Source organism: Spermophilus citellus, assembly GCF_964194105.1.
Source record: "Spermophilus citellus genome assembly, contig: SCAFFOLD_55, whole genome shotgun sequence".
Taxonomy (NCBI): Eukaryota; Metazoa; Chordata; class Mammalia; order Rodentia; family Sciuridae; genus Spermophilus; species Spermophilus citellus.
In genome coordinates this window covers 102,955-117,278 of record NW_027672793.1, presented here as the reverse complement: position 1 = coordinate 117,278, position 14,324 = coordinate 102,955, and positions in this window count along the sequence as shown.

Sequence of the window (14,324 nt, the reverse complement as noted above, 5' to 3'; positions counted from 1 at the left end):
AGGGACCAGTTTGAATTTTAAGGGTGTACCTTCTGAAGGGATGGACTAATTGGATGCTTTGAAACTGAAAGAAATTTTCTGATATACTTTCTATCTAAAAGGTACTTCATTTGTTTCATTTTATTAGATACTGTGAATAACAATACAATAAAAATAGACGTTTGGCAATATATTTAGCAAAAGGATTCCAATTCCTTTACATATATACCCAGAGTTATTATTAGAGGATTGTATGATATTTTTAACCAAGAATTATTACTTATATCTTTTTATTTATTTAAATACTGGAGATTAATCCCAGGGCACTTTACCAGTGTGCTACATTCCCAGTCTCCAACACTTTTATTTATTTATTTATTTTTGAGAGAGGGTTTTACTGAGTTTCTTAGGCCCTTGCCAAGTTCTTGAGGCTGGTTTTTAACTTGAGAATAAATCCCTAGTTTTCTACCTCTTACCCTCCTAAGCCACTGGGAGTACAGGTATGTACGATTTTGCACTGCTACCCCAAATTATTACTAGTGGATTATGTGGCATTTTTATTTTGGGCTTTTAAAGATCCTTAAGACTTTTATAAAAAATATATTTATTAAATTTATATTGTCACCAATATTTTTACATATTTGTGTAACCTGGACTCCCTATTAATTATGAGATATTTGCTTGGTTTTATTTGGTTTGGTGATGAGTATTGATTCCAGGGGTGCACACCACTGAGACACATCCACATTCCTTTTTATGTTATATTTTGAGACAGGCTACCACTAAGTTGATTATAGCCTTGTTATGTTACTGAGGCTGTCTTTGTACTAACAATTCTCCTGTGTCATTTTTCCATAGATTCTAGAATTTCAGGCATATGCCACCATACATGACCATTTTAGATTTTTATAATAGTCATTCCAACAGCACTGCATAGAATGCAGAAAATCTATTTGATTAATGCATTAAATGCCAGAGGCAATTTTATGTGAAGTAGCCAGTGTAGGAGTGTTGTGTAAACATTAACAGGGATTGTGGAATGTGATAGACATTATTATCTAAAGTACATATATGAAGACAGGAATTGATGTGAACATACTTTATATACAAAACAAGGTAAGAAAAATTGTTCTATATTTGTAATAAGAATTGTGATGCAATATGCTTCATGTATTTAAAAAATAAAACCAAACATATTTCTTTATATATATATTGCTGAGAAGCAAACTCAGTGCTTTGCACATGCTAGGAAAGTAGTCTACCACTGAGACACAACTCCAACCCATGTACCCAGCTTTTTATGCTCTCTTTGTAGTAATCAGAAACAATTTTAAAAATTAAAATTCCATTTATATCACTTTTCCTAGTACAGTAATGTATTACTTACTAAACTTATTCTTAGTATTTTTAAAAAATAATCTAATAGATAATTGTTATTTTTCCCAGAGATAATTTTATCACTTCTTTAGGGCTTGGTGAAGGGTCTTCTGTTATTTCAGAATATGGATGTCTCCTATTATCAAAGTGTCCATTCTAAGTGTGTTAAAAATAATGGTTCTAAAAGTTCACACAATCCACACATTTCCAAGACTATAGGGAAAAGGGAAAGGACAATATTCACAACCAAGAAATAATTTCCCATGGAAGCATTGTATCAGTGTCCAACTTGGAGTGTAATCCAGATATTTCAGTGATAAAGTTGTTTAAAAACCACAACCATAGGTTGTTGTGATCCTCTAAAGTACCCTGAATGCCTTTAAGTCATTTACTCTCCTTCAAAATAAAATTTCTGCTACCTACTTAAAAAATAAAGCACATTGAATGAGAAAGGTGAATGAGACTTCAGTTCTGTGGAGGTACTGAGGTTGACCTTTAATTATAGTTTATAAATAGTCAAATATGAAGGGCCTTAGAGTAGTCTCATCTTTTCAAACACATGATAGGGAATACTTAGATGAACTGACATGAAATAATGAAAATGCATTTCAGGGAAGTGATATCACAGAAATTTTCAGGGTAGAATCTTAGAAATGTGGGAAAAATATATTCATATACATATGCAATTCTATAGAAAAAATAACTGATAAGTACATGAGTATAAGGGTAAATTCAGTGTGCATCATGCATTGTAGGTTGAAGGTAATGATAAAATATTAACTGAGGACATCGAAAACTCTATAATTGCAGGAGACATTAATAGCAATTTAGAAAAAGAAAATATAGTTAATTCCCTTTAGATTTGCCTCTGTCCTCTGTTCTTCTTATGAATTTGATTCTGTCAAATGAGATTATGTGGGTATGGTTCTCTCTGAATTTATGTTTTCTTTTGTTTTTAGGATTTTGTCAGATATGTCATGTAAAGACCTGTCCTAAACTCACTTTGGGGGCTCTTTTACCACCTGTTGTGGACTTCAGAGCAGATACCCACCTCACTCATTCTGTGCAATGAATTGACTTTTGTCAATCTTTGCCAACAATTGTTGGAAGAACAAGCATATTGGAGGGCCCTTCATATGCTATAATAAGACTGTCAGACCATGTGGGGTTAAAGTTTTCTACTTGCTATGTTAGAAACATCTTCCCTATGAGAAGGGTTTATCTATATGTATATATATTTTGTTTTGGAAGCCCCGTGAACACAGAAGAAATGCATTTATGGTCACAAACAAAGGAATGCCAAAAGCCATTAGATATGAGAAAATACAAAAAAATAAAATTTTCTCTTAGAGCTTTTAGAGGTAAAAAGTTTATTTCTCTTTTCTGTAAGAAAACTAAAATTTCTCTTTGGCCTGACAATATTTTGATGTTTTAAACTTGCTTGGAATTTCTACCTGTGACCAAATAACATCTCACTTGAAACTTTAGTGGTACATCATAAATTCTGATGTTGTGATCTAAGCTTACTCCCTAAGTGCTGAACCAATTAGACCATTAACCTACTACCTGGGTTTGTATTATGCTTGTCAAAATCCTGTTATCTGTTTAAATTTCTCAAGATATTCCCCTTGTGCAACTTTTTGTGCTATAAAACTGCAGTCCTAGAGAACTGTAGTGCTGTGTTCTTTTCCCATGGGTTTCAGGAGAGACTGTTATGCTCAAATTCGGACTCCCAAAAGACCATCAGAGAAGAAGACTGATGTAAGCAACAAGGAGGTGTTTATTGCGAGCTAGCTCAGTCCTCCACACACAAAGCAACTTGTGGCTTAGAGGCCCTGAGCCCAGTGTTTGCTGCAGTTTTGTACACTCTTTGGGGAAGGCAGGTACCCCACATACATCATAGCATCTCTTAGCAAATCATCACACACCTTGGGAAAATCATAAACAATTCTAAAACATCATTAGCACATTCACTGGTGGGAACAAGTTGGGTAAGGGTGATTGGTTACTACAAGATGGGGATTTATTTGAACTAATTGATTTGGGCCACTAGGGAGTATTTGCTGAACTATATGGTTTCCCAAAATGTTATCAACCACCATAAACTACTGGAAGGATCATCTGGCATCCCAGGTATTTTCCCTGTCTCATGCTGATTGGTGGCTTCTAGGGGGTTGTTATGGGTCCCCACCTAGCCTGACTGTAGATAAACAGCTCAGCAGGATGGGTATGTGCCTAGAAAGCTCTGTGTGTCTTTCCAAGGACAAGGGTCATGCCCCCTTCCTTGGACAGTCTTTGCTCTGAGATAGAGATGGTTTCTGACCTTGTAACTTATTTTTTAAGTATTTTTTTATCTGTAGCTGGACACAATGCCTTTATTTCACTTATGTATTTTTATGTGATACTGAGGATTGAACCCAGGGTATGGCACATGGGAGGTGAACACTTTACTGCTGAGTCAAAATTCCAGCCCCTTATGTGTTGTTTTTATTGAGCATTTTTACTTTAGGGGGTTTCTTCCCAGTTCAAAGTTCAACCTGTCACCTAAAAAGTACAGAGATCAAAAAAAATTAAATAAAATTTGATAGTTATTGTCATTATTGTATATTAATTCCTGAATAATATACAAGCATATATAATCCATCAACTGAAATGAAATTATATAAGTTTAAATGAAAATGTTATGTTGGTTGGTTTAATTCCCACTTATGGGAAAAAAAAAACTTGCCTTAAAACAACAGCAGCCTGAGACTCTGGGGTACATTTCTCAGATTAAAAACAAACAAAAAAAAAAAAAAAAAAAAAAAAAGCACCCAATCACCTGAGACTCTAGCCCTTATTCATGCCTGGATTGGATAATATTCCCTGTCACTCCAAAGAGGCTCACTTCTCTCAGATTCAATGTTCATGATCTGAAGCCCCTTCCAATCAAGAGCATTTTGTGAGAACTGTCCAATCCTGTTTGTCATCAGGGAGGAGGAGGATGGGGTTTCACTTCTTATCTCCTGAGTCCTAAGTTTTTGCCATTTGCCTGGACTTTAGTGTCGCACTTTAGAGTCACAGGTTGTTTTGCTGGGCATGAGCTGAGGATCCCAAGCAGGCCTGACTCCTGAGAACTAGGCAATTGTGAGTGTGCATTGGCCTGGTGAGGGAGGCTAGGGGAGAAAGACTATTGGAATCACAAGACTGGCTGTGGTGAAAACAGGAGCTAGCAGATTGGTACTCTGGGCAGTCTCTGGAGTCTGCAGGCTTAAGTCCTCCACTGGGCCACTATGTCCTCAGTCCTATTGGCCAACCAAGTCTAGAACATGTCAGTGGCAGAGAATCTTTGCTGCCTTCCTTATGCTCAAAGGGCATCCTCAGCATCTGCATAAAATACTATGTAGCAGGTGTGTTTCTGCAGCCCAGATGCTGGAGATTGACAGGTGGAATACTTATCAAATCAAATCTCCAAGGGCCATTTTGCTGCAGGAGAGGAGTTGTCATTTTGGGATACCTAATTTCCTCTTAAGCCAGCTAATTTTCATTTTGTGAAAATGTCTTGAGAATTCTTTTTCTGAAGAGTATCTTTTCATTTCTTTTATTTTTACTTTCTTTATTATTATTATTTTGTTAAAGTTAGGTGAACTCAGGGATACTGTACTATCTAGCCATATCCTTGGTAGTGAAGCCAGATTTACAAATAGGTAGTTAGTGTAGTTAGGTAAATTGGGTCTAATATCCAGTAACATCAAGAATGAACACCATAATGAGAATGGAGTCCAGGATAAGGGGAATTGAAAATGTCCCCAAGGCCCTGAGCCCATCCCATGGAAATTTTAATGAAGCAGCTCACAGTAAACATAGAGGTGCTAATCCAAAAGGCCTTCCTGCCCAGAATACTCCTTTAGCCCACCTGTCCTCCACACTTTGGGCCTTTCCACCTACATTCCATCACTGCAAGATAATAGAACAAAGGACAGCAATGTGAGAGGAATGTAGGACAGCTGAAGGAAGACCTTAGCTATAAAAATGCTAAAAAAGACTTTAGTTAAAAAAATCCTTTTTATAGATTCTACCTCTTGGGTCCCCTTTTTCCTCTGGGAAGAAGTCTTTTCTACTGTCCTTTAATAAAGCTTCTACTTTCCACTCTAAACTTGCCTTGGTGCACTTCTCTGGTGTTATACTTCAGCATTGGGGAAGCAACGACTCTTCACCAGTAAACAGCCCTAACAGGTTTAAATTTATTTTGAGAAAGGCCCTATCTAAATTGCTGAAATTATTTTTGTTATGGTTTGATTTATCCAGAATTTGTTATTGCAATAAATTATACTGTTTTTACATACATATTTATTCATATGGGAATCTTATTTATATTGTGATTCTGTAAGGGTCCAGCAAAAATTCAGAGGAAGAGACCACCAAGAGACTGACTCATGCAATTGCAGAAGGGGATTTATTGAGGATCCAATTCAGTGCGCTGAGGCTCTAGGCTCACTCAAGAAGCGAGAGCAGCCCATAGCCCAGAGCAGAGGCTAAGCAGTGCTTAAGTACACTTTTTGGGGAGGGCAGGGGCTTTGGATACATCAGAACAAATCAGCATGAGGCGTGGGAAAATTGAACAACAACTCTCATACATGATTAGCACATTCATTGGTGGGAACAGGTCGGGCGGGGGTGATTGGTCACTCCTAAGCAGGGTACACATTCAAACTGGTTCAGGCCTTGTATGACTACCTGACAAGCTGCACAGGGCCCTAGGCTAAATGGCCTGTAGGGCATTGTCTTAACTATCTCAGGAATTTCAGGTTCTGGGTGTAGCAGAGTAACTTAACAATACCTGGTCTTTCACTTTTTAATTCAGGCTTTGCAGCTTAGAAATTTACAATGCCTGGTCTTTTACATTTTAATTCAGGCTTTGCAGCTTAGAAACTTTACCCTTTCAATTCTTTGATGATTATTGTAATATTATAATTTCACAATATATATGAATAGTAGGTCATTGTAAGTTCTTTTGATGCTCCTATAATTGAAAAAGTTTTTGGATAAAGTTACATATAACTTTGTAGATGAATTTTAAAAATTTATGCTTTGGTTTCTTCATTTAAAGTAAAGCTTGATAATTTTTTTTATTATTGCATTATTCTTGTATTTAATAGTAAGGTTTATTTTGACATAACCATAAAACATAAAATATAATTTGCTCCCCTTCAGTATCCAGTAGTTCCCATTTCCCTATTCTCCTATTTTGAATTATTGTTTTATAGAATACACATAAAAGTAGACTTCACTGTGATATATTCATATTTGTACATAGAAGTTTTGGTGAGATATATTGTCGGTTAATTTGGAGGAAAATTATCACCTTTGTAATGATGAGTTTTATTATTTACATGGGATGTATAATTCAGTCTTTTATGTGCTTTTTGTGACTTTTATTTTCTCATAAGTTCTACGTATTTTGTTTCTAAAAATGTACATGTGTGAAATACCACTTGCATAAGGCACCTATGTAAAATTTATACATAGTGTTTTATGCTCTTTTTTAAACTGGATATATTATAACATGTGACTGGTCCAAGGGACCACTTTTCCTACAGATTATTATTTATATCTTCCAAGATGTATATTGTATTGAGCCATGCCCTTGGGCTTCAAGTGTCTTGATGAGTACCATTGCATACTTACATGTTATCATGATCACATATGCTCTAATTTCAGTAAGTCTCTGTGATGGGGAGTATCATGTATATTCAATAGCAAAATAGTTTCCACAAATAGATACTAATTTAAACTCCTTTTGAGTTAATGATTATTAATTTGTTCTAAAGGTTCATCAATATTACTTAATTTTTCTCATGATGGGTTTTTATTTTTTGTTTCTTAAATTTCTAAAGATTTTGAATTTTTATAGTTAATAACCATGTCTCATGTATAAATTTGAAGTTCAAAATTCTGTCTTTTATATAATTTTGGCTTAAAAGATGAGAAAAGGTTCCAAAAATGCAGCTAGAGATTAATTTCAAATAAATAAAAACGTTTAAATTATTTTTTAAAATTGACTTTTTTTTTACTCATCATTTATTATAGGTTTCTTGTATAATTGTAAGGGTAGATTATTTAAAGTGGATTCTAGGGCTTATCTTTGTTAATTCCTACAGGAAAAATAAATAAGAAATTTCTCTACACTATGGCTACAGGAAAATGAATAATTTTTTTTAAAATCATATGGTAGTAAAATTGCTAAATGACATATTTACTAAACATCCACTCCTTAAAATAATTTTTTCTGTAATATTTTTGGCAGTGAATCATGAATTCTATTATGTGGACTTTGGAATTTAATATAAAATCATATGGAACAAATTTGGCCAATCCTAGAAATATTCATACATAATTTGTTGTTTACCTAATGAAATGTTGTGGAGATAGCAACTAATGAACACATTTATTTTTAGAAATAGTTACTTTTTTGCTTTTCAGTTTTAGATTTATTTCCTTGCTGAGTCACTCAGGGCCACTGATTTTTTTTTTTTTTTTTTTTTGTAATCTCCAGGCATTTACCCTTCTAAGAAATCTGTCTTGTGAGCTCTGTTTCTTAAGAGCTTCTTAATATGAAAGAGAAAAAAGTATTTATGTTTCCCCTGAAATGTATTCTCAATGCACTCTCTTCAAAATACAGAGAAAATAATATTTCCCCAGACTGACATCCCTGTGTCAGGAGCTGACAATACATTGATGGTCTTTGAAGAAATTTCATACAGTTCAGTCTCTGGGTAGTTTTCTGTGGGCTGCTGAATTGCCATTTAGTATCCAGGTACCCATGTTTTTTCATCTGTACTATGGGAATAATTTTAGAGGGCACAGATGAACAATGCTCTTCATGAGGCTATGAATACCTGACAAAGCACAGCTGACAAAGCCCCTGGAAGACACTGTGCAGATTCTATTTGGTTAACCATTATCTGCCACTCATAAAAATTTTGTTTCAAAAGCTTGTAATAACCTTTTCACTTTAGGCATCCATGTCATCCACATTCCAAAGTATAAAAGTTTGAATCTTTTCTGAATTCCAGGTTCCATTTCTCTTGTGGTTCAATGTGGTACAAATAATTATGTTTTTTTTTCTTTCTTTTACACTGTGTTTCTAATAAAAATGTTCTCTGCTCTAAATCTATATTTCCCATGTCCAGCTATGTTTAGAAAATGACTTAGAAAATTGTATTTGATAATTTATAAAGGAGAGTTGAGAATAATTCTTGCTCATGTTTCCCCTCCTTAGAGACTGAACCAGAAGTGTTCTTGGTACTGAAAAGGGAGGACCATAACCAATCATATATATTAAAAAATGTTGATTAATTGTATATTCTCTTCTAAAAACTTTCTGTTCAGATACTTGGCCCATTTCTTGATTGGGTTATTATTATTATCATCATCATCATCATCATCATCACCACTAATAGTATTATTTGCTTAGTCTTTTGAGTTCTTTATGTACCCTAGAGATTAGTGCTCTGTCTGATATGTGAGGGGTGAAATATTCCTCCTAAAATATAGGCTTTGTCTTCACCTCACAGATTGTTTCTTTTGCTGAGAATAAACTTTTTATTATGATTCTATCCCATTTATTGATTATTTGTTTTAATTCTTGTGCTATCAGTGTCTTATTAAAGAAATTGGGGCCTAATCCCACATGATGAAGATTAGAGCCTGTATTTTATTCCATTAGACACAGAGTATCTGGTTTAATTCCTAGGTTCTTGATACACTTGGAGTTGAGTTTTCTGCATTGTGAGAGATGGTGGTTTGTTGAAGAGGCTATCTTTTCTCCAGTGCATGTTTTGACACCTTTGTCTAATATATAATAATTATAATTTTGTGGGTTAGTCTCTGTGACCTCTATTCTGTACCATTGATCTGCAGTATTTTTTTTTCAAATGCAATGCTGTTTTTGTTACCATTGCTCTGTAGTATGGTTTAAGGTCTGGTATAGTGATGCCCCCTGCTTCACTCTTTCTGCTAAGGGTTACTTTAGCTATTCTTGGTCTCTTTTATTTTTCCAGATAAATTTCATTGTTGCTTTTTCTGTTTCTATGAGGAATGCCATTAGGATTTTGATCAGAATTGCAGTAAATCTGTATAGTGCTTTGGTAGTACTGTCATTTTGATAATATTAATTGTGCCTATTGATGAGCAAAGTAGATCTTTCCATCTTTTAAGGTCTTTTTTGATTTTTCTTCTTTAGCTTTCTGTAGTTTTTCTTGTATAGACCCTTCACCTCTTTCATTAAGTTGATTCCCAAGTATCTTTTTTTTTTGAAGTTATTGTAAATGGGGTAGTTTTCTTCATTTCTTTCTCAGAAGATTTTTCACTGATATACAGAAATGCCTTTGATTTATGGATGATGATTTTATATCCTGCTACTTTGCTAAATTTATTTATGAGATCTCTAAGTTTTCTGGTAGAGATATTTGAGTCTTCTAGGTATATAATCATGTCTGGCATTTGCAGGTAAATGGATAGCATTGAAGAAGATAATGCTAAGTGATGTTAGCCAATTCAAAGAAAAATGCCAAATATAAGGACGCTGACTCACAAAGGCATAGGGAGGGGGAGCATGAGAGAAATAGATGGATTCTCAATAAAGAAGAGTGGTGGGAGGAAAAGAAAGGGGGCACAGGATTTGCAAGAATGGTGGAAGGTGATAGAGACCATAATCAAAAGTACATGTACGAAGACACAAATTTGTATCACCATACTTTATATACAACCAGAGATATGAAAAATTGTGTTATATACAACAAATAAGAATTGTAATGCTTCTGGTGTCATTTCTTTAAAAAATGATAGAAATATGAAAAAAAATTTGTTCATAAATTAGATACACTAAATATGTTCATGATATATATATATAATCTCCTCATATATGTTTATATATAGATCTAGGGAAATGCAAGTCTCTTTCCTGAATTTTTAGAAATCAATTAATTTATTAATTTTTTCTAACTTGCTAATAGAGCTGAATACATTTCACTTCATAGTACACAAATGGAGCACAAACGTTTATTTCTCTTGTTGTACAGAAAGTATAGTTACAAAACCCATGTAACTCTACTTTGGGTACAACAAGATTTTCTTTTTTTTTTTTATTTTTTTTAAGATTTTTTTTAAGAGAGAGTGAGAGAGGAGAGAGAGAGAGAGAGAGAGAGAGAGAGAGAGAGAGAGAGAGAATTTTTTAATATTTATTTTTTAGTTCTCGGCAGACACAACATCCTTGTTTGTATGTGGTGCTGAGGATCGAACCCGGGCCGCACGCATGCCAGGCGAGCGCGCTACCGCTTGAGCCACATCCCCAGCCCCACAACAAGATTTTCATCTCATTCCACCATCTATACCATCTCCCATCACCTCCCTCCCCTTTTCTTATTCAAAGTTTCACAGTTTCTTAAAACACTTTGAATTGAGGAAATCACATAGAGTAAGTTGATTTCATAAACTGATATAAAACTCAATGAAAGACTTTAGCATTATTAATGTAAATTTTATCAAAATTCCATTATATCACAATGGTACATACAGTATTAAAATTTTATATAGCTAAAGGTTTTTTAACAATGAATGATAGTCACCCTAAGCAAGTATGTAGTTCCAATTATTCATTTACTGAGCTTCATTCATTCATAATATAAGAGTTGACAAAAACCACACATCAGAGTGTTTTTGAAAAAAAAAATTTGGAGAATTACCAACAATGCAGCATGCAATTTTTATTTATTATTGGTTTTATTTATTTACCCACATCTTACTCCCATAGTAAGTTTGTTATAATATTCAATAATTTGTAGTTAAAATCATGAAATACCACATACCATATTGTACAGATTATATAAATGTTCTTATTATTTCTTCATCCTTTTCACAAATATTTATCAGTCACTTACTATATGCTAATTTGAAATAAGTTCATTATAATTATTTCAGATATTTTTTTAAAAAACCGCAAGACCTCATTTGAAAAGAGCAGTATACATTTCAGAAGTAACTACTGCTTCTCTAGTGAATAATGTGTATAGAAATCTGCTAAGCTCTTGGGGTATGCAAATATATTTGAGATGCATCAGAGAGTAAATATGAAAAAACAGTACTATTTATCATGCTATTTAAATAAAGTGAAATATCATACCAAATTTAAAAAAAAAATTAACTTTTGGGAAAAAAAATGCAAAAGGGTACACTAGTATTTGAAATAAGGTAATAATAATTTTTACTATAATTAGTTGTTTCTGAGTGTCATTTAACTCTTTACTTTAATTATCAATCCATTGTGTTAAGAATCCCTATAGGTCTTAAACTATATAAGGTACATATATTGTGGTGTGAGGTGTTATTGGAAAATATTGGCATTCAGTGAATAATGCCATCAATTTTCTGTTTTGCAATATTAAAGAACTATTTCAGATTTATTGCAATGGATAGTTTTGTTTAAAGTTAACAGTAGTTTTTCAATGTAGAAATTACTAAGAAAAATTTAGGTGTTCTCAAAAAGTCTGTAACAACCATATTTGATGAACTTTGTGTCATATGTATAAGAAAAGTTGCTTCCTTAACCCAAACCAGACATCATTGGAATAACTTTGTGTAGTATCAGCACATACAAATTCAGATGAGGACTTTTGCATCTTTTCTCCTTTTACTTCCAACCTACAACATGGCTTATTTTTCATAAGCAAATTTCTATGCTTGTTCAACCTCTCACTCATCTCAGAATTCACTAGGAGAGATCCCTGAAAATCTAGAAACAAACATATCTGAGATAGTGTATATATTAATATATGAAGAAGTTCAAGAAAATATTGATCTGGCCATGAGATGGTGCAGTAACTATATAGAAAGCTAAAAATTGAAATTGAAAGAAATATAATACTCCTGAGAATTACTATGAATTATGTAGTCTTTGGAAGCAGATATTTTAAGTAGGAAGCTCTTGAGACTGATGTCCACTGCATCTTTTATAGTAATATTTGCTCTGGTTTGAGGGCCACCAGATTTTAGTCAGTAAACTTTTGGCTTGATATAGCATAATCAGAAAGCCCAGCATTCTTTTTTTATACCTAGGCATGGTTTACTAAACATTCATTGAGTTTTTAACAGACTTTTTCCCTTGTTTTAATATACCTAGCCCATTAGTCTTGTCACATTCAAATTCATTCATTCTTCAAAAAGTAATTTAATTAAATTCCCTATTGTCTTTAAAATAAAACATCAACCTAAAATAATTTCTATACTCTAAAGCATTTTATTGTAGTACCTAGAATCTTTATAACTACTAAGAAATCACATTCTATGTCTCATTTTTACCATTGTCTCTCTCGTATTACTTTCATTATGATTTGAGTAGGTCCCCCAAATGCTCATGTGTTTGGAACTTAGTTTCAAAGGGAGAGATTTGGAAAATAGTGGAATGTTTAAGTAGTGAGATCTAGTAAATTGTGGTTAGATCATTGGGGGAGATGCTCTTGGAAAGGGCTAATGTAACTTTCATGGGGCACAACATAGTTCTTATTAAAGCCAGTTGTTACAAAAGAGCAAGTCTTTTTTCTGAATTTCTCTGACTTCCTGTCTCATTATGTCCTAACTCTCAAATGAGCCCTCACCATAATGCCACCCCATGTGTAATGCAGGTGAAGGAGCTGTCACAGGAGCTGAGAAGTTTCTGTTACAGTGCATTTAAATCTTCAGAACTGCGTACTCAAAAAATATTTTTATTTATTTATAAGTTGTAGTTGGACACAATACCTTTATTTTGTTTAATTATTCATTTTTATGTGGTGCTGAGAATTGAACTCAGATTCTTGCATGTGACAGGTGAGCACTCTACCACTGAGCAACACCACCAGCCTCTCAGAAAATATTTTTATGCATTTATCTCTTTTTATACATTGGACTGTTTCTGGTATTTTTCTATAACATTATAAAACAGACTAAAGCAACCTCTGTTTCTTATTTCTAAAGAAGACAGGTGAGACTTTGCAATGTATTACTGAAAAATTCTGTAAAATCTTTAGAATAAAAACTGTTATGCATTCACTGAGTGACTTTTAGTGAGTGATTAAATATCTTTGAGTCTAAGGCATCTTAATATGAGAGTGAGAAGAACATCTAAGTTTACATGTTAAAACCTCTGGTATAGTTTAGATGGTAATGGCTTAGGATTTCTGATTCTTATTTGTTTTTATATTTCAAAGGTGATATCTTGTGTTTCTTATATTCCTCATGGTGCTTAGGTTAATATATTACCATTTACTTTGAGACTCAAATATGTGGAATTTATTTTGTTTAGTAAAGCAAAAACAAGAGTGATTCCTTAGAATATAGCAAAGACTCTATGAGAATGTTTTTATTTTTAATTGGAAGAATTGTCTCATTGCTAATGATTATATAGGGAATTTACATCTTGATGACACCCGATAATCAGAAATGGTCTGAACTGACTAGATCAAAACCATTAGAAAACCATGAATAAAGAGGCAGATTAAAAAATAGGTTTTTGTAGCACCATTTTGAGTCTCCTATTAGAGTACAAATTATAGTATTTTTTACCAGGGAAAGGACTCAAACACACACATACAGCCTCCTGTAATCACACAAGTCACCATCAATCATAATATCATTGTAGGAAAATAAATGTAGGTCTTCACAGGCAGAAAAATCAAATACAAAAAGTGCAATTTGCCTTATGCAAAAAAGATCTCTTCATTTAGGTCATACTTTTTTAGCTCCAAGGTAACATATTTTTTAGCTCAAGATATTCAACCAGAAGAAAGTGGATTTGTTTTATGATAGATGAGTTAAGAACTGATATAATTAGAATGTAGAGTAAACATTTTGATTTGGGTTTCAGTTTTTTCAAGTATGATGGCTTGCTCAGGAAAACAATGCAGGAGATTTTGTCCTCACTTCACCCAAATTGTGTGGAAAAATCATAATTT